We start from the raw sequence: 25,217 nt of genomic DNA, 5'->3' as shown, positions 1-25,217 counted from the left end.
ACTGGCATAACTTTTTATCGTAGAAGAAAATAGCTATGATTTCATTTTCAATGTATTCAAACACACGTAATCTGTGTTTATTCTTCTTTACATAAAATCTTAAAAAGTTTTTCAATTTCTTATCGTTTAAGACGTTTTCCATATTTTCTAGTGTAATGTCTAATTTTAAAAAATCTTTTTGCTTCCATCTTCTAATACTACGATCTATTGCTTGAAAATTTACTGTTTCTGCTCCTGTAGGGTCTCTGTAGAATAAATGAATAACAATTTTTCCAGTTAAGTTTGATTTGTTTGCAAAAAGCACCAAAAATTGTATCAATAAGGTAGAATCTTCATAATAAACTCAGAGTATTATAAACACTTGTCGCGGTATATGAATTTCTGAAAAACAGGTATCCAGAAAATTAAAAAAATAATCGACAAATTTCAAATGATTGCAACTCGATAGAGAATTAAGGTATCAATATTATTAAAAAATACGAAATATGAATTTTACATCATCTACATTTAACATACTTATTTAAGTGATTATTGTTCGTTTTTTATTTATTTAAAAGCTGTAATATAAATTGTAAAATAATAATACTTTGCTAAACAAAGCCTAATATAGCTACAAAAATTGTATTGTCGGTAAACTTCTGCAATATAGACTTTAAAGCCAAATATCCTTCCATGTTACAAACAGAAGTTATGGTTGAGGTCTGCAGTTTATTTTTGAAATTCCACCATGGCTTGAAAGAAGTTTTGAAGAGTTTGTTTAATTGCATATAAATAAAATAATGTTATTCTATACATCAAAATTATATCTCAACTGACAATATATATATATATATATATATATATATATATATATAATAGACTTACAATTATATCAGAAAATTGTGGTTTCAAGTTTTTAAACACAAGAATGAAAGTTACTGCTCTCTTTTAATAATTATTTATAAAGATGATTATAACCATCATGCAGTGGATGCAAATGCATAATCAAAAAACTTCAACGGAGAGAAAAATATATACCTTCTCTAAACTTTTTTCAAGCAATAATTAGGATGCAATTTATTATATAAAAAGTTAATAAAAATGCTTTAATTGTGGGATTTAATATTCTTTAGTTTAATATATATATATAAAGACCCATTAATAAATTTTAATGTTTAAGCCAAGACTTACGACATAATACAACCGAATTTACTGCCATTTACCGCACAGCCCGTCAAACCGCATGTATTGTACATGTAACTATAGTATTATCTTATGAATGTCCCTAGTATTTTACAATCAACTTAGTCTGTTCTTAGATCATTAGCTAAGCTTAAACTTCACTAGGAAAATCTAAAGTTAATGCTAAGCTCAAATTCGAGCTAGGTTTGATTTATCGACCCGGGCCTTAGACGAAATCGCAGAAAGACATTTTCGCAGAAAAACGCTAACTTCAGGTCAAGAAAATTAATTCGCAGAAATTGTCGGTAATGCATGCCGGTAATGCCGGTATTTAACGTACCAAGATTGAAGAAAGCTTAAATGGAGTATACAAATATTTTGACAGGAGGAGAAGAGGTTAGTGTCAGGAATAAACTGCGGAAGTAATCATCTGTAATGTAATTACAGACAAGCTAAGAGAATAAATATCAGATAAGTATCTCGTATGTCATGTAAAAGTATACAATTATTTTATTTTAAAAGAGATTGATTCTTTGGTATCATATATATTACAGATCTTTTCCTGAACTCTAATATAAGGAGAGTGATTGAAGACACAATGGTTTACAAAAATGTTGGTTATACAACGGAACTTTGTTATTGCTGCATGTGCGTTTACTCAATATGGATGATACATTATAGCAAGCTGTTACGATTAGGTTATTATGAGTTAATACAAGGAATTATTCATTTAGGTGATATGGTTACCACATTCAGGAAACAATATATTTTTGATTTTTATGGGTCAATCTCTCTTTTAAAAAATCTCCACATACCTAAATACTTATATATTTATTATAGGTGTACAAGGAAACCAGTGGTATGACTCTAGGGGAACCAGTACTCAAACCAAGAAAGCCCTTGTCTGTGTTGAATTGTGACCTGATATTCTTGGTAGCATCTTCCATGGTATTCAGCGTACACTCAAAGACATCAATGAGCTCGCTAGCTCCATTTGTGTTCCAAAGGGTGTTAGGGTGTCTTGCTTGTTCGATAATACACATCCTGAGAATTCAATCTAAAAAATGTTAAAAGTGGCAGCCACATCACTGCTGCTGATTTATTTGGAATTATTCACGAGAACACACTGGTAAAGCACAGTATGTTACTTCCCTTAGTAAATATTGAAGAGCCTTGAACGAGTTCTACAACAAGAAGTTTCCTGAATTTGTCCAACTCACAGCAAAAGTTAATCAAATTCTTCAGGAAGAATAGGATTTGTCTGTAATCAAGTTGTTAAAGGACGACTTCTTGCAACAAAACATATAATATTAATAGTTTAAATTTATAATGTAAAAATTAGTAATGTTATTTTGTAAATTCATTTTTTTGTTCTCTAGCTACCCGCTGCACGATCGTTTCTGTCCGCTCTACAAAACTGTCGGAAAGTTACGAATAATGATTGCCTGTAACAATATGGCTAGGCACGATATAAAAGGAACAGCTCAGCCAGACAATAAAATTACGTAGAACGTTATTCGCGAGGGCATGGGAAACATTCTCCATCAACTATCATGAATTTCAAGGTAAATTTATCAAAACTATTTATATTGTTACATATTTTATTCCTATCTTATAATTTATTTTTCTTAGGACCCTATAAAAGAAGGAGAAGCAAAGATTAACTCAGACTTCGATCACTTTCGCGAAGACATCCAACGGACATTCAGGAATGTGGAAGATTAATTTTGTCGCATCATCTACAAAAGAATTTTGCTATACGGAATGATGACCCTCGGCGATTGTAGCATGTCCTGATTCATTTTAAAGATGCTTGAAAATGAAAGAGGGTGAACAAAAAATTGCTCTATCAAAAATGTATCATCTAATATTAAGTTTTATTTACTTAAATTCAAAAGCTTATTTTAATTGCACATAGAAAGTGTTTCTTGCTCATAAAAAATGTTTATAAAGAAAAAAGCACTGGGCCTTTCAAAAGTAGTTTTATTCGAAGTTTGGGATTGAATTGTTTTTCGGTGTGTTCTTATCTGAGGGGCAATCAAGTATACAAACCAAATAATTTATTTATCATGCGTCTATTACGTCCAATCAGCTATCTTACTATTATTGTGAGCCGATTGAAGGCTGCGTTTCAAAACTTTAGCGCTACCGTAACGCTAAAATTTTGAAATGCAGCCAATGTATCTTGAAACAAATAAAAATCGTTCTTCTCTGTATCCATATTGTTATTTATTATATATACTCACTTCCCGTATAAGCTGTGTATTGTGATAAACGATAGACAATGTCTAATAACGAATTCATCGAATCTATCAATACTGTGTCCCAATCCCTTCAAATTAGGCCGAGGAAATGTAAATTTTCAGGCAGTAAAGAGATCAATCCCAAAAAAAAGGATAATGTATTTTATGACGGGTTCATCTACCACTGTAACAAAAAATATGTGAATGCCAGAGGAGAAACCAAACAGTAAATTTATATTTATTATAAATATAATTTAATAGCCTTACAGTTATTGAAACCAATCGTGATAAAGAATATTTTCATTAGCTTTTTTTCTAGTCTTCGTTATTACATTTGTTGATAAATGTAGAATCTACAAAACAGTTATAAAATAGTTTCGTAGATTCAACATAATTAAATTTTGTATGAAAATAACTGTTCCGCTAATTTTTAACAGTTTATGAACTAATATTAATTTTATTGGTAGGTATTTAATTTGTAAAGACCGGCTTTGTTCGGGCAAAGGCATAATTGATGCAGCCGGCAATTTCTTACTAACAACAGAACACAACATGCACAATGCGGACCCTTCATATTTATGTGAAGCAAAAATAAGAAAATATGCATTTGATCTTTGTCAAAATTCAATGGCAACACCGCGGGAGATTTATGACGAATGTGTTAGAAGGTAATAAATTCAAATTGATAAAATATTCAGTATAATAACTGTATATTTTATCAATATGTAAATTGTATGGATTGTTTCATTTCAGATACCCCGAAGAATGCCAATATGTTTCATTTGAAAATATTAAAAGGTCATTAAAAAATTGGATTCAACATACAAAGCCGACAGTACCCAAAAGCTTGGATAATATCGAAGAGCTTTTGAGAAGCCAAATTCAATGGCTAAATATCATGAATTTTTTTGCTATTGAAAACGGAGAACGCGTAAGCTTTAAGCTCGAAGCTTATAGCTATTATGACGAAATTAATAATTCAAGATGCGTTGTTTTTGGATTTCCTAAATTAGCCGAAGAAATCACAAAAGACGCAACAGATTATTTTGCAGATGCAACATATAAGACCAAGCCGCAATTAAAAGGGACATATCAATTGTTAACTGTTATGACGGAAAAATATGGCAAAGTTCGTCCCATTATCATTATATAATAATATTTCATTAAATATACGGGTGTCGGGTTAACTATGGCCAATCCGGGATATTCGGATAGAGGGTAAAATTTCGAGTAAAAAAGTTCGAAACACTTTGTGGCTAGCACCCTTAATTAAAAAGTTGTTAGCGATTAAAGATCCTGAGTTTTAATTGGATTTGCTTAGACGGATGATTCTATTGGTCGCATTATTGTTAGCCCATAAACGCTAAGATTCAGTAAAAGTTAATACTAATGCAAACACACGGGCAGTGGACACACCCATTTGAGCCTGTGGTAGTGACCGAAAGCCGAGCGACCGAGTCTCGAGAGCGAGCGTCATAAAAACAATGAAAACATAAACACTCTTGACAATGTGTTTATGTTTTCATTGTTTTTATGACGCTCGCTCTCGAGACTCGGTCGCTCGGCTTTCGGTCACTACCACAGGCTCAAATGGGTGTGTCCACTGCCCGTGTGTTTGCATTAGTATTAACTTTTACTGAATCTTAGCGTTTATGGGCTAACAATAATGCGACCAATAGAATCATCCGTCTAATCAAATCCAATTAAAACTCAGGATCTTTAATCGCTAACAACTTTTTAATTGAGGGTGCTAGCCACAAAGTGTTTCGAACTTTTTTACTCGAAATTTTACCCTCTATCCGAATATCCCGGATTAGCCACAGTTAACCGGACACCCTGTATAGCAAAAGAAATATTGCGTACTACAAAAAAAAAACATTTTATTACAGTTTTTGAAACTTTAACGTTTATTATGCTTTTTGTAGGTATTTCCCTTTGCTTGGGTCTTAATGTCTAATAAGACAAAAAAACTCTACTTAGAATCATTGAAATTGATTAAAGAAAAACTTACGCCTGCAATGAATCCAAAAACATTCATTACTGATTATGAAAGTGGATTATATAGTAGCATCAGGCAAATCTTTCCTGAATGTCACACACAGGGATGCTACTTTTATTTTGTTTATATAAGTCTGGATAATATATTTTATTGTGTAATGCAAATAGACCATAATAACAATTGTGGCATAATTAAAATACATTCATATTAATCTTTTAAAGAATATTAGAAAAAAGGCTCGAGAGATGAAAATAGAGAGTGGGATATCCGAATCAAGAGACACGGTAGTGTCTCGACGGCAAGTACATAAAAGTAAGTATAGACGTGTCTATACCGCCGTCGAGGCACTACTGTATCTTATACAGCAAGTTTGGCTGTCTCAATTTTTAAATAGATTTTACTCCGTAAATGAAACACTGTCATGATTTCAGTAAAGCTTTTCTTGAAATGGTTTGGAACAAGCTTTTATTTGAGCCCATAAACATCAAAATTGGTTCACGCAATCCAGAGATCTCATAATCTGTTAGCTATATATATATAACGAATTTAATTTCTTTCCGTCATCTTCTTCTCCAACCAGAATGTATGTCTCGGGCTGAAGTTAATCGCTAAAGAAAATGACGTAATTATTACAAACGCGACGTCTAAATAATCGATATAATCGATAACTAATATGGCGACTACTGTTAGCTGTCAAATGAATGTCAATTGAATTGTAAGGTTTACCGGTATAACCTTAATATTTTTATAAAAATGAATTGGCTGTAATGATAGTGTAATAGTGTAATATAATCAAAACTACGGATAATTTAAGGGAGAAACATGAAGGAGCCAGCAAGATTATCAGATAAGTCACATTGTATTGAAAAATACGTATAAAATTTAATGTTCGGTGGTACTTTCTGGGATTTTTTTTATTGCAGGTTATATAATATTCCTTATATGCATATTCCTTGTATGCAGCTCTGATTTGAAGTCCTACCAATGCCAAATGATCTAACAATTCTTGGAAATATCCTGTTATTGAAGAATGTAGATTGAGGATGATTGTAAATGAAACAGAGAAGGATGAGGTTGTTACGTCACTCATAATCAAGACACATGGTATTGTCTCAACAGCAATTAACATAAAGGTTTTAAAGTAAAGTAAGTGCATTGTAAAAAAAGTTTGTTTTATTAAAATAAAGTTATATATAAGGCACCATTTCATAGTTTGCAGTATGATGCCAAACCAGTGCCAAATAATGTATCAAATCTTGGAAATACCCTGTTATTGGAGGATGCAGATTAAGGAAGATTTTAAATAAAACAAATATCATATATGCGTACAAATATTTCAGACTAAATTATAGTAATGCTTGTTTGGAAAATATGAAGCATTCCGATGAACCTTCATTTACGTAGAGTACCAGTTGACTAGTGTTTGGATTTAAGCTAATTATACAATAATAGATGTTTACAAAAGACGCAAAGACACCCAAATATTACAGATCTTTAGTCTCAAGGAAGTTAAGTCACCAAGCACTAAAGAAAATGGAGATGGAGCAACATCAAATACTGGTAAGTAACTGAGATGCTTCATGTTTCTTCAAAAATTTATTTTCTTTGAAGATTGAGATTGTTAAATGATGAATTTGATTTTAGGTTAACTCGTAGTGTCATCATTTATTATTTTACAGTCACTGTGCAAGTGTATTATAGCAAATAGTAACACTTGTGCTTTGACTTAAATACATTTGGTACAATTGAATTAAATATCCAAGGAGGAAGGTTCGCATACATACTGGCTATTGGAGTTGAATCAACAATTGTGCTTTTCACTCCTGCATTCTGGTACTTGAAACAGGCAAAGATGAAAGCATTGAAAGATTGGCAAAGTAAGAATAAGCCAATATTCAGAAAAACGTCATCCATTGCACAGCCATAATTTAAGGATGAGACTCATTGGATGAAATTCTGTAAAATTGAGTTAATAACTGTTGATTGTTTTCCTCTGTTACCTATACTAGTATTCTGCGCCAAAGGTAGTATACTGGTCATTGGTATGGATGCAAAAATGAACGTTTATTCTCAATTGAAGCAAAGTCCAAATTTAATGGTTTCCACTCCATTTTGTAGCACCAGAAATTCGACCAGTTTCAAAAGTGCGTAGAAATTTGCGAAATGAACATCTGAGGACTCTGGCACAGGAAATGTTATAAGGACGACTTGCCAATGTATCTCCCATGCCACCTTTGTCAAGAGTTAGCAGCATAAATCTAACAATGATTGGTGTTAAAAAGAAACGTGGTATACAAAACGACAATGTCAGCTTTGATTATATGCTTAATTGTAGCTTATTCAAAGCTTTGCGAATTGCTTGTCCAGCCTTGCCCCAGTATTATCTCAAGCAGTTGATGAAACTAGTGAAGTCTAGCAAGGTCAGATGGTGGTAAAAAGTCAAATGTCGGTAAGCAAATAAGATGCTTCATGTACCTTCAAATATTTATTTTCTTTGAGGAATTATAATTCTTAAATGATGAATTTGATTTCAGGCTTACTCATAGTGTTATCATTTAGTATTTTACAGTCACTGTGCAAGTGTATTATAGCAAACAGTAATACTTGTGCTTTGACTTAAATACTTTTGGTACAATTCAATTAAAAATCCAATGAGGATTTTTCGCACACATAGTGACTATTGGAGTTGGATTAAAGATTATGCTTTTCGCTCCTGTATTCTGAGACTTGAAACAGGCAAATATAAAAAGTATTGAAAGATTGGCAAAGTAAGAATAAGCCAATTTTCAGAAAAACGTCGTCCATTGCTCAGCCACAATTTAAGTATGAGATTTATTGGATGAAATGATATAAAATGCAGTTAATAGCTGCTGATTGTTTTTCTCCATTACCTATGCAAGTATTCAAGACGAGAGGCAGTATACTGGTCATTGGTATGGATGAAAAAATGCACGTTTATTCTCAATGGAAAAAAACTCAGTCTAAAAATTAGTTGTTTCGACTGCATTTTGCAGCACCAGAAATCAGACCAGTTTCAAGTGTATAGAAATTTACGAAACGAAAATTTGAGGACTTTGGCACAGGAAATGTTATAAGGACGAATTGCCAATGTATCTCCCATGTCACCTTTGTCAAGTGTTAGCAGCATAAAGGTGACAATGATTGGTGCTAAAAAGAATCGGCGTATGCAAAACGACAATGCCAACTTCGATTATATGCTTCATTGTATCTTATTTGAAGCTTTACGAATTGCTTTTCCAGTCTTGCCCCTGTATCACCTGAAGTAGCTGAGGGAGTTACTGAAGTTTGGCAAAGTTAGATGTTGGTAACAAGTCAAATGTTCATAAATAGAAAATGTAAATTAATTAAAATATAAACATTTTATTTCATTATTTTTATATGTTGAAAGTATGTTTATTGATTATGAAAAATTTAATCATACTTTTATTATGGTGAAACTGAAAACATTAAAAAACTAGCCTGAGCATTAATTATAAAGTTCATTTATACAAAATACATTACAAATATCAATAAAATCAATGTGTTGACTGCGATATTTTTTCAATATAAATATATATATTTTTATTAGTTAAGCGCTGCTGTTTCAAAAAATGAGAATGGTGGAAATTTTCTTTAAAATCTGTAGAAATTAAAAGAATAATTTAATTTTTTAAATATTATACTGTTACAAAACGTTATGAAATCCCACAAAAAATAGACTTCGCCTGTAAAAAAAGGCGGCAAGTACATAAACCATCTAGCATAAATAATATAGTAAAATTATCTAATTAAAAAAAGTAGTGAAATCCAAATATTAGGCAAGTATATTTTATTACCTTAGCAAAAGTTAAATTTTCGAAAAAAAAAGGAACAAAAAAGTGACTTGCCAGGCCCGTAATGTCCATGCACAGTGGGAAATTGAATCGTGTGTGAGATTCAGCTATAGCGTAGTATAGCAAATGTCATGTTAAAATACAGAGTGAAGTTAGCCGATCCACATACGATTCTATTTCTCACTGTGCATGGATATTACGGGCCCGGCAAGTAACTTTTTTGTTCCTTTTTTTTTCGAAAATTTAACTTTGGTAAGGTGAAAAAATATACTTGCCTAATATTTGGATTTCACTACTTTTTTTAATTAGATAATTTTACTATATTATTTATGCTAGATGGTTTATATACTTGCCGCCTTTTTTTACAGGCCAAGTCTGTTTTTTGTGGGATTAAGCAATACCGATCGCAAAATGTGTGACAAATTTTTGCGAAAATTGTTAAATCTAGCGTTGTTGCCTGCATCCTTAATAGAAACGGCATACTCAAAATTATTGGAGAAAATAGAAGAGTACGACACTCTATTCGAATTTGTTTCTCCATTGATACTGTATTTTCACAGAGAATGGATAAGAAAAAGGGGCCCTGATTTATTTTCGGTTTATAAGGCAGCGAATCGAACAAACAACGCCCAAGAGCGATACCACCTATTTTCAACAAGTTTCATAGGAGTTAAACCAACCTTTTATAAATTTATTTGTGAGTAAATAGTTTATTTTATAATTATAATTATTTAAATACAATATTTTATGAAAAATATGTAAAAAGAATTAAATAAACTAATTTCTTTATAGGCGGAATATTGGATATAGCGAGAAATTATCGCATTAAGTACAAACAATTAGGAAGAGGTAATTGCAAAGTAGGCAAGACCTATTCCAAATTGGACAAGTGGTTACCTATTGCATGGGCCAATTTATTTCAGGCTCTATCAACTGAAAATGAGGGAATGGTTGAAAGAATAATAGCTGAATTTTTGGAGCAATCGACCAACTTTACTCCCTTCATATTTAGTGACAACGACTCAAGAGAAACAGGTACATTCTTTATACAAATAATTCTCTTTTTTTTTATTTTCATAATAACTTTAAATACTATGGTACTTGTATCTGCAATGTGAATGATACTAAAATATAATCTTAATAAATAGTATAATCCCACAAAAAACAAGCTTTGCTTGTAAAAAAAGGATGGCAAGTACATAAGTCGTATCTAGTATGATTAATATATAGTAATATAAAATATTTTAATTAAAAAAAAGTAGTGAAATCCAAATGTTAGGCAAGTATAAATTTTTTCCATGGCGAAAATTGAAATTTAGAAAAAAGTAAATAGTAATACAAAAATTACTTGCCAGGCCCGTTGTATGCAATCGTATTAAATAGCCACATTTTTAACTTACGAGAAGCAATGCTTATATTGCAAGATAGCAACTTACACATGAATATTACGGGCCCGGCAAGTAATTTTTGTATTACTATTTACTTTTTTCTAAATTTCAATTTTCGCCATGGAAAAAATTTATACTTGCCTAACATTTGGATTTCACTACTTTTTTTTAATTAAAATATTTTATATTACTATATATTAATCATACTAGATACGACTTATGTACTTGCCGTCCTTTTTTTACAAGCAAAGCTTGTTTTTTGTGGGATCTTATAACGTTTTGTAAGAATATAGGAATTAAAACTAAAAATTCTTTTAACTAATTCAATCTAATAAAACATTTTCCAATGTTCTCATCGTTCCATAATGTAAAGCTTCAATTCGAGATATTAATTTATTAATCTATTAAATATAATACAAATTATTACAATGATGAGTTCTTATCATAATTACACTTTTAGAGGCATTTAACATAGGATTCAATGACTGTTTGAGTTATATTTTCAACATCATATACCCAATATCACATTAAAGCCTTTCACTTTCAAAAATTTGTTTCTAAATTTACCTTTAAATCCACTTTTTTCTTAGGTGTTACTCTCACTATCATCTTTGCATTATGGCTCTTTCCCTGGTAAACTAGTGACATTTATATATTCTTTTCATTAATATAAACTGTAAAATATATACCAGTTAATGCAATGGAAGTCTATGTTTTTTAGGTATACTGCTTTCAGTTTCTTGAAGTTACACACTGTATGTTCTATTACATGTGAAATATTGAAATTATGAATTCCTTTCATATTTACACATTTACATGATTTTATTATAATTTTCATCAACTATGTTATTTCTAATTCCAAAGTTGTATGCCCAAAATCACCTGCAGGCACTTCACTCTCAAGGATTTTCTTATAAATTAACTCATATTTATCCATCACTTTTTTAGCTGTTAACCTCAACATCAACTTTGAATTATGGCACTTTCTCCAGCACACTAGTGCCATTTATATTTTCCCTTCATTAGTATAAACTAGGAAATACACCAATTTATACAATGGATGCCTCTCTTTATTAAATATACAGCTTTCAGTTTCCTAATTTTATTCACCATATGCCTGATCACATGTAAAATATTGCAATCATGAATTCTTTTCATATTTACACATCTACATAAATTTATTATAATTTTCATCAACTATGTGATTTCTAATTCCAAAGTTGTATGCCTAAAATCACCTGCAAGCACTTCACTCTTAAGGATTTTCTTATAAATTAGCTCATATTTATCCATCATTTTCTTAGCTGTTACCGTCAATATCAACTTTGAATTATGGCACTTTCTCCAGCACACTAGTACCATTTATATTTTCCTTTCATTAATATAAACTAGGAAATACACCAATTTATACAATGGAAGCCACTCTTTTGTGGATATACTGCTTTCAGTTTCGCAAAGTTATTCACTGTAAATTCTATTGCATGGAAAATATTAATATGATGACTTCTTTTCATTGTGTCATTTCTAGATGACGTTATCATTAAAATTATGATTTAATTGACTTATATATTTCAAAGGGTTTATGCCCAAAATCACCTGCAAGCCTTTCGCTATTAAAAATTGGCTTCCAAATTAATTTTTTAATTTCTCCACCTTTTCCTTAGGTTTAACTCTCAACATTAACTTTGCATTATGGCTCTTTCTATGGTAAACTGGAATCATTTCTGACTTCTTGTATTAAATATTACAGCTTAACCCTGCACAATGACACAATAAACATGTTATTGTAAATCAATCTGAAATAAAATCTCACTAAGTACCAAAAGATATATTACATATTATATTATAAAAATCAATGTTATTCTTATAAAAAATTAAATTTGAATAATTTTTTTGGTAATAATAATAATTTCTTTCTATTCTGATTGGGGAAGCGTAGGTAAATATATGGTTTTAATACTTTTTTATATTATAATTGAATATTAAATAACGATTAGAAAATATTTATCTGCTTTTCTTTAATCGTAGTAATAAGAAAGATTTATTGTCTCATGGAAAATTGTTTCTATATATGATATAACCTATCGGACAATTGAAATCCATATGAGTTTAAAGAAAAGAAAAATTTAAACATGAATTTTGTTATTTATTTCCATACCTGGATGTTTAGCATATGTTTAAACCTCATCCTTCTCTGTTTCATTTACAACCTTTGTTAATCTGCATTCTCCAATGACAGGGTATTTCCAAGAATTGTTATAGCATTTGGCACTGGTTGGCATCAAACTGCAAACTATGAAATAATGCCTATATATAACTTTGTTTTAATTAAACAAATTCTTTTTACAATGTACTTACTTTACATGAAAATGTTTATGTTTATAGCTATTGAGACACTACCGTGTGTCTTAATTATGAGTGAATGTAACAAGATTATCCTTATCTGTTTTATCTGCAATAACCTGCATTTTTGAATAACAGGGTATTTCAATAACCTTTGAAGTACATCTGGAAAGAGAGACTCAACAAAGTAATTGTTATATTTTAATACATGCTTGAGCTGAATTAAAAAATAAATAAATAAACAATTAATTTTTAATTACATACATTTTAAGCGGTTGAATGAGTTACACATACTTTACCATGTGATAATGAACAATTGGCTTATCTTTTTCTTTCGCTAGTAAATTGACATATCATTGAGTCATCAACAGTTAATCACATTTCAAACTACTGTTTCCATTGCTCAACCAGTACTCCGTAGTTGCATTAAACCAAAGCTCTGTTTTCCAGCAACACATGGCAGCACTATCTTCATTATCTATTTTATTATAAAAAGTAGTAATATCCACTGGAACTGTAACTGATTCCTCTTTAACTATTGTAGTACTTTTTGGTGCTTGCATTTTTCCAAGAATTGTTATAGCATTTGGCACTGGTCTGGCATCAAATTGCAAACTATGAAAGGATACCTTGTATATAACTTTGCTTTAATTAAACTAATTTTTTTCACAATGTACTTACTTTTCTTAAAAACGTTTATGTTAATTGTTGTTGAAACACTACCATGTGTGTTGGTTATGAGTGAACGTAACAACCTCATCCTTCTGTTTCATTTACAATTTTCGTTAATCTACATTCTTTAATAACAGGGTATTTCCAAGAATTGTTAGAGCATTTGGCACTGGTATGACTTCAAATCAGAGGTGCATACAAGGAAAATATTTTATTTATAACCTGAAATAAAATCCCACAAAGTACCACAAAATATTAAATTTTAATATATTTTACAATGTTGTGTTACTTATCTGATTCTCCATCAGACTCCTTCATGTATTTATTCCTTTAGTTTGTTTAATTATCTACACTTTGAATTATATCATACTATTTTTATCCCAACAGAGTAATTTTGATTTTGACAGTTCTATCGAAATCGATTGAAATTTAGGGTTATGCCGGTATTGAATATAGCAGGTGAATATAGCAGCCAACTTCAGCCCGAGACATACAGAAGCGGTCAACTTCAGCCCGAGACATACAGATCAGCCCGAGACATACAGAAAGGAAGGAGAAGAATTTCAACTTCGGCATATATATAGCTAACAGAGTATGAGATCTCTGGATTGCGTGAACCGATTTTAATGTTTATGGGCTCAAATGAAAGCTCGTTCAAAACCATTTTAAGAAAAGCTTTGCTTAAATCATGATAGTGGATTATTCACAAAGAAAAATCGGTTTGAAAATTAGGACAGCCAAACTTGCTGTATAAGAGAGTAGTGCCTCGACGGCCGTATATACATGTCATTATCTACTTTTTTCTGTACTTGCCGTCGAGACACTACCGTGTCTCTTGATTTATAATTTCACTTATCCACATCAGCGAATTCCATTTCTATTTTGCAGTTAATCACAATGAAAATGCTACGGACGATCAAAGGAGAGAGCTAGCCAGTTCAAGCAGACAACGGAATATTTCCGGAAATATCTCGGCCCAAGGAGAAATGGAAGCAGGAAGTAGTAATCAATAAATAATTGTCGCCCATGACGGAATTATTCTGATGAAACTACTTTTGAAAGGCCCAGTGCTTTTTTCTTTATAAACATTTTTTAAGAGCAAGAAACACTTTCTATGTGCAATTAAAATAAGCTTTTGAATTTAAGTAAATAAAATTTAAAATTAGATGATACATTTTTGAAAGAGCAATTTTTTGTTCACCCTCCTTCATTTTCAAGCATCTTTAAAATGAATCAGGACATGCTACAATCGCCGAGGGTCATCATTCCGTATAGCAAAATTCTTTTGTAGATGATGCGACAAAATTAATCTTCCACATTCCTGAATGTCCGTTGGATGTCTTCGCGAAAGTGATCGAAGTCTGAGTTAATCATTGCTTCTCCTTCTTTTATAGGGTCCTAAGAAAAATAAATTATAAGATAGGAATAAAATATGTAACAATATAAATAGTTTTGATAAATTTACCTTGAAATTCATGATAGTTGATGGAGAATGTTTCCCATGCCCTCGCGAATAACGTTCTACGTAATTTTATTGTCTGGCTGAGCTGTTCCTTTTATATCGTGCCTAGCCATATTGTTACAGGCAATCATTATTCGTAACTTTCCGACAGTTTTGTAGAGCGGACAGAAACGATCGTGCAGCGGGTAGCTAGAGAACAAAAAAATGAATTTACAAAATAACATTACTAATTTTTACATTATAAATTTAAACTATTAATATTATATGTTTTGTTGCAAGAAGTCGTCCTTTAACAACTTGATTACAGACAAATCCTATTCTTCCTGAAGAATTTGATTAACTTTTGCTGTGAGTTGGACAAATTCAGGAAACTTCTTGTTGTAGAACTCGTTCAAGGCTCTTCAATATTTACTAAGGGAAGTAACATACTGTGCTTTACCAGTGTGTTCTCGTGAATAATTCCAAATAAATCAGCAGCAGTGATGTGGCTGCCACTTTTAACATTTTTTAGATTGAATTCTCAGGATGTGTATTATCGAACAAGCAAGACACCCTAACACCCTTTGGAACACAAATGGAGCTAGCGAGCTCATTGATGTCTTTGAGTGTACGCTGAATACCATGGAAGATGCTACCAAGAATATCAGGTCACAATTCAACACAGACAAGGGCTTTCTTGGTTTGAGTACTGGTTCCCCTAGAGTCATACCACTGGTTTCCTTGTACACCTATAATAAATATATAAGTATTTAGGTATGTGGAGATTTTTTAAAAGAGAGATTGACCCATAAAAATCAAAAATATATTGTTTCCTGAATGTGGTAACCATATCACCTAAATGAATAATTCCTTGTATTAACTCATAATAACCTAATCGTAACAGCTTGCTATAATGTATCATCCATATTGAGTAAACGCACATGCAGCAATAACAAAGTTCCGTTGTATAACCAACATTTTTGTAAACCATTGTGTCTTCAATCACTCTCCTTATATTAGAGTTCAGGAAAAGATCTGTAATATATATGATACCAAAGAATCAATCTCTTTTAAAATAAAATAATTGTATACTTTTACATGACATACGAGATACTTATCTGATATTTATTCTCTTAGCTTGTCTGTAATTACATTACAGATGATTACTTCCGCAGTTTATTCCTGACACTAACCTCTTCTCCTCCTGTCAAAATATTTGTATACTCCATTTAAGCTTTCTTCAATCTTGGTACGTTAAATACCGGCATTACCGGCATGCATTACCGACAATTTCTGCGAATTAATTTTCTTGACCTGAAGTTAGCTTTTTTCTGCGAAAATGTCTTTCTGCGATTTGGTCTACGACCGCCGAAAGGTATTATAGCCGAAAAAGTGCTATAGTCAGATCAGACAATCTGTCATAAGATTGTTACCGACAGAACAACATTTCTGTAGGTAACTTGACAGTTAGCTGGAGAATAAGTATATGATACAAGCTGTTCAAAAAGTATGTACGGGTGATTCTCTAATGGCGGGACATAGGAGATTGGTGTTAGTTGATTATAGCATCCGCAATGATGAAATCCAAGAACCCTGATTGGTCAATATCGTATAGTACCAACTTAAAATAGGCCATTACCAATAGTTTGATACAAAAAATGAGACCCATCCGCCATTTTGGTGTAAAGGTGTTTACACACTTTTCGTAAATAGAAGCAGAAGGAAATGAATGAGCTCTCAAAAGTAGTGATTCCGATTAATTTGTGATAAGTGTAACTTTGGCAAATAAAAGTGATGATTGTAATAAAGAGAGGAGATAGGGAAGAACTTGATTTTCATAAAATTTGTTATTTAATGTATTAACCATGACTGACTCAATGAGAACTTAAATATGTTTTCCTTTGATGGAAATGGATAACATCTGATAGGTCATTGTGTCCACTGGTATAACAAGAACTTTGTGTTTGTTGTTACAAAAATACACTTGATTATTAAAGAAGATGGAAACGCTGTAATGTAAGGCTTTGACTGAACCCATTGAGTCAGTCATGGTTAATACATTAAATAACAAATTTTATGAAAACCAAGTTCTTCCCTATCTCCTCTTTTTATTATAATCATCACTTTTATTTGCCAGAGTTACACTTATCACAAATTAATCCGAATCATCACTACTTTTGACAGCTCATTCATTTCGTTCTGCTTCTATTTACGAAAAGTGTGTAAACACTTTTACACAAAAATGGCGGATAGGTCTCATTTTTTGTGTTAAACTATTGGTAATGGCTTATTTTAAGTTGGCACTATACGATATTGACCAATCAGGGTTCTTGGATTTCATCATTGCGGGTGCTATAATCAACTAAAACCAATCTCCTATGTCCCGCCATTAGAGAATCACCCGTACATACTTTTTGAACAGCCTGTATCATATACTTATTCTCCGGCTAACTGTCAAGTTACCTACAGAAATGTTGTTCTGTCGATAACAATCTTACGACAGATTGTCTGATCTGACTATAGCACTTTTTCGGCCATAATACTGTTCGGCCATATGGGATACTACCGCTCTGCCGTATTGTTTCGCATCAGTTTCGATAGATGGCGCGAGGGCATAATCATCTGGAAGCTGCAGGTGAGCTATCTCCCGTTTCATCTCTGCTGGCAGTATACTTTGTGCAGTCTGCGGCCCCGTTCCGCTATTGACTGTGTAATGTCCTGACTCGTGAGGACTGATTTTACTGTACTGTCGGCTTGTTCGTGGATTCTCTAGTTCGGGCACTATACTTTGGACTAGTTTCCCGGGAACTTGGCCGCGATTCGATTGGTTAAATGAAAGAAATCTAGAGTTATACCTGGGTGATGTTGGTGGCCGTCCTCTCTATGAAGATGGAAAACGATGGCGGGAAAAGGAAAACGTAAACTCCGTTCACAATTTAGTACCGTATAAAGATATTATTATTATGGATAATTAGAATTATAACAATTATACAGAGTTACTTATTTAACTATGCAAAATACTGAATACAAGTAATTAAACGGAATTGAGACTAATCGATTAGCTAGCAAACGATGTGCTTCATTTAAGAAAGAAGAATAGAATGAATTGAATCTAAGAACTAACTGATACATTAACTTAACTTAGAGCGGGACTCTCCGACCCTTGGAGTGGGGGTGCGCGTCGAGCTAAGGCGCATATTATGGTTCCCCCACTATCTTGCTGCTATAATATCTGTTCCCAGAGGAGGACTGAGACGTTACACCTCCCCCCCCTCTGGGATAATTAACCCATTAACGTCCAAAATGTCAAAATTTCTTGCACGTTTTCAAAGTGATTTTTTCCTATGTAATTGGCGTTGAAAAAATTCTTGAACCACATATTCTGATGTAAAATTGCATGCTCTTTCAGAATCCGTTACCAGAATCATGATAAAACTCACAGGAAAAGAGATATGCTCGATTGAAACATAAAAAACACCTAAATTTTCGAAACAAAAAATTTTTAGGATTTTTTTTCGAAGTGTCACGGTGAAGATATCACCTTGCGACCGTGATCAAAGGTGATCATGGGAGTTGAAGTTTAACAGGGAATTTTTTTGTTGACCTTCAACCATCGCTTCTTTACAAAATGGCGGAAAAAACGAATTTTTTTTTTTTCAATCTTCATCAACTTTTTTCTCGAAATCTATGGTCTTTAGAAAAAAATTCATAAAAACAAAAATGCCTTAGAATCGCTCGAGGAACATTCTCAATTTTTTTCAGAATTTTTTGAGACAATTTTTGATTTTCCGGGAAACTTGTGAAATGGAATTTTCAAAAATGTCTCCAAAAATTCTGAAAAAATTTTAGGATGTTTCTCGAGTGCTTCTAAGACATTTTTGTTCTTATGAATTTTTTTCTAAAGTCCATAGATTTCGAGAAAAAAATTGATAAAGTTGAAAAAATAAAAATTCGTTTCGGCCGCTATGTTCTAAAAACCTATTGGTAAAAAACGATTTCTGTGCAAATTTTAGGAAGATTTTTTTACTCTTAGCGTTACCCAGAGACTACGGCGTGGACGTGGTAAAATTCTGTCTCCTTTGGGGTGCTTTTTTCCCGTGAGTCCCCTTGCCTCTCACGTCTCGGGGTGCTTGTTTTCCGTGAGTCCCCTTGCCTCTCACTTATTCATACTTTTAGGTGTGCTTTTTTAGCCAACATTTATTGCAAATATTTAAATTACATGTTTTGCAGAAAATTCTTGTTCTTATTGGACAGTTTCCATTCGAACAAATCCTCAATTTGTCACTATTAGATCGTCCATGTGCTTTACTTTTGCGACTACTTTTTTGTAAGTAGTATTTGGCAATCGAAATAGTGAACTCTTTTATTCCAACTTTTTTCTTTCCATCGTTAGCAGCATTGAAAATTACAAGAGAATTAGTAATAGACGCCTGTATAAGTCTCATAAAAACTACCCATGTCCATTTTTTTGATCGTATACTTGGGAGTATGTCATTGCAATGTCCGTCATGCAGGTCAACACCTCCCATGAATTTGTTATATAGGTGAAAAGCTTGCGGAAAAGGTATTTCAATTTTAGATTTAGCCTCTGCGCTGTATCTTTTTGAAATAGATAGAGGATTGACACCTGCTGCAGTTGAAGCTATTGAGACGGGCTTCGAATCCATGATAGTAATGAAATTTATGCCACTGTTTACGTCGTGCTTCACCACATATGTCCCTCTTGGAGCTTTCTTATCAAGCACATTTTTTTCTTTGACTCGATTATCTCTGATAGTACCAGTGCATTTCAAACGCAATTTCTTCAAATGTAATACCAAATCCATGTTCGTGAAGAAGTTGTCAAAGTACAGATGAAATTGAGAAATTTTGTTATAACTTATTATTTGAAAAAATGGTTGTAATAAATATAATACTACTCGTGAACCTAAAGCACATTTAGATAACTTATCTCCAATTTGAGAATTCTTGCCGCAATAAAGATCCAAATTCAGTAGATAGCCGTCCGAAGTACACAAGCCCCAAAATTTTAAACCAAATCTTATCGGTTTTCCTCGAATAAATTGTTTCAAAACAGTTTTTGCATAGGATTTGGCCATCATCTCATCAACGGATAGAGCAGTTCTCCATATTCCGAATTTCATGATGTTATTTTGAAAAAGTTTCAGTAGAGAACGAACGCGCCATCCTCGATCATTTGAATCTTTGTCTTTGTTTTTTGAAAACTTCAATTTAGATTTTGTGATTTCAAATTGTTGGCGAGACATTGCAGAAGAAACTACTTCATTAGATAAATACGGATCAGATGACCAGTAATCTCTCTGTGATTTTCTGGGATTGAATGTAGAAAAAATAACTATTCCAATAAAAATATCAAGATCTTTCAATTTCAGATCATAACCATTGTCTTTACACGCATCAATAATATATTTTTTCATTTCAATAGAAAAAAAAAGGTTTCAAACAATTGAAAAGGTTCGCTCCTACGTATTTTCTTTTTTTGCGATTCGGACAATAATACTTTATCTTCACAAGAATCAGGGTGTAACTTTTCACCCTCAATCCAAGTGAATTCATGACCTTTTTCAAGTTTATCTTGTTTTTCAGAATAATTTGCACGAGCTTTATTGTAAGTGATATTGGGTATTTCATGTTCGCAATCTGAATCAAAATCGGAACCAGAATCATCGGAACCTGAATAGTCAGGATCCGGAATCAATACGTTGCGTTCTGAATCACTATCTGAAGAATCTGATTCATATTCCGAAGATCTTACACGTTTCCGCGACATAATGTATGAAATTAATGATTTCGTTTATTGATCACTCATCCGTATGTACAAAAATACGAAAGAAGAGAACAAAAAAAGACGAATATTCATGAATACATGAGACCAAAAATTACGCTTATCTGCCGAAATGAAATGGAAATAAAGGATGAAATTTTTGTCGGAATCTATAAGTCTTTGAAAAAAGAATGAAAATAAGTTAGAATCATTCGAGCAATATTGTAAAATTTTTTCCGAGTTTTCGTAGACAGAACGTTTTTTTACCAATAGGTTTTCAAAACATCGGCCGAAACGAATTTTTATTTTTTCAAATTTATCAATTTTTTTCTCGAAATCTATGGATTTTAGAAAAAAATTCATAAGAACAAAAATGTCTTAGAAGCACTCGAGAAACATCCTAAAATTTTTTCAGAATTTTTGGAGACATTTTTGAAAATTCCATTTCACAAGTTTCCCGGAAAATCAAAAATTATCTCAAAAAATTCTGAAAAAAATTGAGAATGTTCCTCGAGCGATTCTAAGGCATTTTTGTTTTTATGAATTTTTTTCTAAAGACCATAGATTTCGAGAAAAACGTTGATGAAGATTGAAAAAAAAAATCGTTTTTTCCGCCATTTTGTAAAGAAGCGATGGTTCAAGGTCAACAAAAAAATTCCCTGTTAAACTTCAACTCCCATGATCACCTTTGATCACGGTCGCAAGGTGATATCTTCACCGTAACACTTCGAAAAAAAATCCTAAAAAATTTTTTTTTCGAATATTTAGGTGTTTTTTATGTTTCAATCGAGCATATCTCTTTTCCTGTGAGTTTTATCATGATTCTGGCAACGGATTCTGAAAGAGCATGCAATTTTACATCAGAATATGTGGTTCAAGAATTTTTTCAACGCCAATTACATAGGAAAAAATCACTTTGAAAACGTGCAAGAAATTTTGACATTTTGGACGTTAATGGGTTAAAAGAATTAGAAAAATTCTTTTATGAAAATGGGATCAGGGAGCCCATAGCTCGCCATAGGGGCTTTATTTATCTCTAAATTAAAGGACTAACGCTAGTTTTCTGAGGTAGGGGCCTGAACATCTTCTTCTGCTTTCGATCGCCTGGTACGCCTTTCCAGGACCCATTTCACACAGCGTGGGCACTCGTCCCTGGGGTCATCGATGTACGTTTCGCACAGGTTGCACACCTTGTGGAAACTATACTGGGGATCCTGTGCCATGCAGTTATTACACCAATTGTCTATTATGAAACACAGGTGGCAGCTAGGACATCGAGGGTAACAGGTGTAGATTCTTGCTCGGCATTCGAAACACTTTATTTCCTTGGAGGGGGTCGACCTCGAAATCTGCAGGTGTTCTCGCACATGGTATAGTTGTTGCAGCTCGGAATCCTTGGCGTCGAAACATTGGCGGCAGATGAGCCCGGGACTAGCGAGGTCTCCCTGTAACACGATGCGAGAGCCCTTGGTGCAGTATACCCTGGCAGCCCCCTTTATGTAGAATTGCTCAGTGTCCATGGTCGTAATGTTGCTGTGTGAGGTAGGAGGGTCTGGAAGGAAAACCTGAAATAAAGGATCGTTAGTATCGTTCGAGAACGTTAGTAGCACTTGATTACCCTCTAGTGAGGTCTAGGAATGTTGAACTAGGATTAAGCGGTGCACTGGGAGTATAAGGTATTCGTCTATCATTTCGCTCATCGAGATCGTCTCTGCGAAGGTCCATGGACCTTTCGGTTCGGCGTAAGGTAGGATATATTGTTGGCTCAGTCGTGGGGCGTGGATCTTCAGGGACAGCCCCGTCGGTTCCTCTTTCCATTCCGTCATTTTCTCGTTCAGCTTCTGTACCCTGGTTTTGTCTCCTTGCGACGGTCCGATGAAGCAACAAATTCGTGAGAGAGTTCCAGCATGCTCCTACCAGGTGAATTCCCCAACCGTACGCAGCGTGCAGGGCATACCCATGCAATAGCGTATCGATCATCATTTTGAACATTATGTATACCAAATAGACTCCCAACAAACCAGCGCTCGTGGTCCCAAATGTAGTCATTCCCATCCAAATTTTCCCTAAAGTATGCTGCGTGATTTTTTCTAGGGCGGTTTCGTCTAACAGGTGGTGAATAGATACGCCCTCCTCCATAGATGGTCGTCCCGAGAAATTCCTAATGACGTTTTTGGTTAGGGCGGGTGTTTCGGCTGAGAACATGATGTGGTCTCTTAGCCGATCGATGTCACTCTGGCTATATATACCGGAAGTAGCAAGATTCCCAGGTGATAGGTATTTCCAAGTAAGTCGGGTTTTCGGTTTCAGTTTTTCGGGGGCACTTACGTCCAGAGCTTTTGGTAATAGTCTCACCCATTCGTGCTCAGTCAAGTGTCGCGTCGGTAAGACGCTAGAGCAGTCCCTTTTTGTGCCATATCTTTTCAGAACCCTTGACCTGGGGGCTACGAAAAGTAAGACTCGATGAGGTAAGTCACTGGGAGTTCCAGGAAGCAGTCGAGTGTTTCCCGGATTTCCACCCGCACGGGGATGCATTTTATCACGTAGATGACTTCTCCTGCTGGGTCCGCGGTGTATCCTGGTTCTTTCATAAGGGTATACGCGAAATCGGTGGGGTTGGAAGCAGCGGTTGACAGTGTAATCTCTAATAGTTGGCGTTCCATATCGCACTTTTGTCTGATGATGTCTGTATATAGTGAATTTACCTGGTTGCGAATATGTCTTTCTACGTAGATAAACTTCGAGTTTATGTAGGTGAACAGGTCCATGTTTTCGACCGACTTGTCCCAGGATTTCGGGAAAGTATTTCCTGCTTGAGTTTCCAGTATGAATAGTTTGGGGTGTTCGGTGCGGTATAGCTCGTATCCGCATATCTTCAGGCTAATTGTATGAGTCAAGGCGAAGGTAATGTCGTTAGAGATGACAGAGAAGATTTTAGGTGCATTTGTTGACCCGACCTCCTGAATTTTCTGGGCTTTGCCTTCATATAGGACATCATACCCAGAGAAATCGCAGGTACTGGAAGGAGTTAACTGCCAGTACGTGTTCCCGTCTTATACATCCATGCATTCTAGGTCTCCAGCGTGGCATACTGTACCGGAGGGTAAATTGATCTTGCCTGTAGGTGTTCGTAGTATGCTTATCCCAGACTTCAACGTAATTTCCAATGACCCCTGGACGATCACATTGTCCCAGGACCCGTAGGTATCTGCATAATATGTTCCAATACATTTCCCGTCATTGTCTATTCTCCCTGCAGCTGTGACCGGCCTGGATGTGGTAGAGTTTGGTTTCAAATCCGATATGACTATACGGTCGTTAAAGTAAAAAACACCGGTGGAGTGCATGGTGCGGCATTGTTGCTCGTTGATCTCCTTGATATATGAGACAAACCCGTTGTGTACCTCAGAGGTGTGTGAGTGCATTCCGCAATATTTTACAGTCCGCGAATAATGGACTAGACATTGTATGATCTCGATGGGTTGATAATCGGCGATTTGGAGTACTTGGACATAGGTGGGATAGGTTTCGGTTTGGATGCTTTTTATATTGCAGTCGTCTACATCTAGTAGGCTGATGGTGGTGACATTCAGGTGTGGTCCTCGGCAGTCATAACCGATCAGTCCCGTGCAGAGATGTACGAGTGCTAAGATGAGGAGGATGTGGGGAGGTGAGGTGTGCATGATGTATCCTGAAATCCAGGCACATCCTTACTTAGCCTAGCCTTATCTTCGTGTACAATGCGTATTTTGTTCTTATATCTAATCTTAATATTATTATTGGAGAGCGTTTCCAAAACCTCGAAGGGTCCCTCGTATTGGTTTGCGAATTTCCCAACTCGCGGTTCCTTTATGATGTATACCCAGTCTCCTCTTTTGAAAGTCACAGGTCTAATTCGCGAGTCATAATATCTTTTGTTCCGTTCTTTGGATTTTATCAGGTTTTCTCTGGCTAACGTTTGGGCATTGTTAATGCGATGAAATAATTCGGTGATATATTCGACATACGTGTTTTCGGTAGATTCTTCTATTGGAGGGTCGGACGCGGGGAGCTTAGCTATTTTCCCGAATACCAATTCATAAGGGGTGAACTGGGTACTCTCATGTACGCTTGTATTGTAAGAAAACGTGGCTCTTTCCAACCATTCGTCCCAATTGGTGAAATTTTCATTAACATGAGCCTTTAGGTACTCGGCCAATACATGATGGGACCTCTCCAAGGACCCGTTGGACTGCGGGTGATAAGCAGTAGTTTTGAACTGCTTAATGTTAAATTTTTTAGAAACGCTCTTCATTATGCTAGATAGAAAATTCGACCCCTGATCGGTGAGCAGGGCTTTCAGGGCGCCGAAT

At 34.1% G+C, this 25,217-nt stretch overlaps 1 long non-coding RNA gene across 2 annotated transcripts; it reads right to left on the bottom strand.

Moving 5' to 3' along the window:
- Positions 1–12,177: 12,177 nt before the first annotated feature.
- On the bottom strand, positions 12,178–13,685 carry LOC136775096 (uncharacterized). 2 transcript variants are annotated; one of them, XR_010822880.1, is made up of 5 exons: positions 13,649–13,685; positions 13,232–13,582; positions 12,983–13,132; positions 12,783–12,917; positions 12,178–12,420 (listed from the first exon to the last, which is right to left on the bottom strand). It is a non-coding gene; the product is annotated as an uncharacterized lncRNA (long non-coding RNA). The 2 variants fall into 2 exon arrangements; XR_010822879.1 differs by having other exon boundaries at positions 12,983–13,582.
- Between the last annotated feature and the right edge of the window lie 11,532 nt (positions 13,686–25,217).

Source organism: Prorops nasuta, unplaced genomic scaffold (genome assembly GCF_024137725.1).
Source record: "Prorops nasuta isolate Cenicafe-Biocafe unplaced genomic scaffold, Cenicafe_Pnas_1.2 PNAS00007, whole genome shotgun sequence".
In the NCBI taxonomy this organism is placed as follows: Eukaryota; Metazoa; Arthropoda; class Insecta; order Hymenoptera; family Bethylidae; genus Prorops; species Prorops nasuta.
This window is presented reverse-complemented; position numbering and strand designations above follow the sequence as displayed.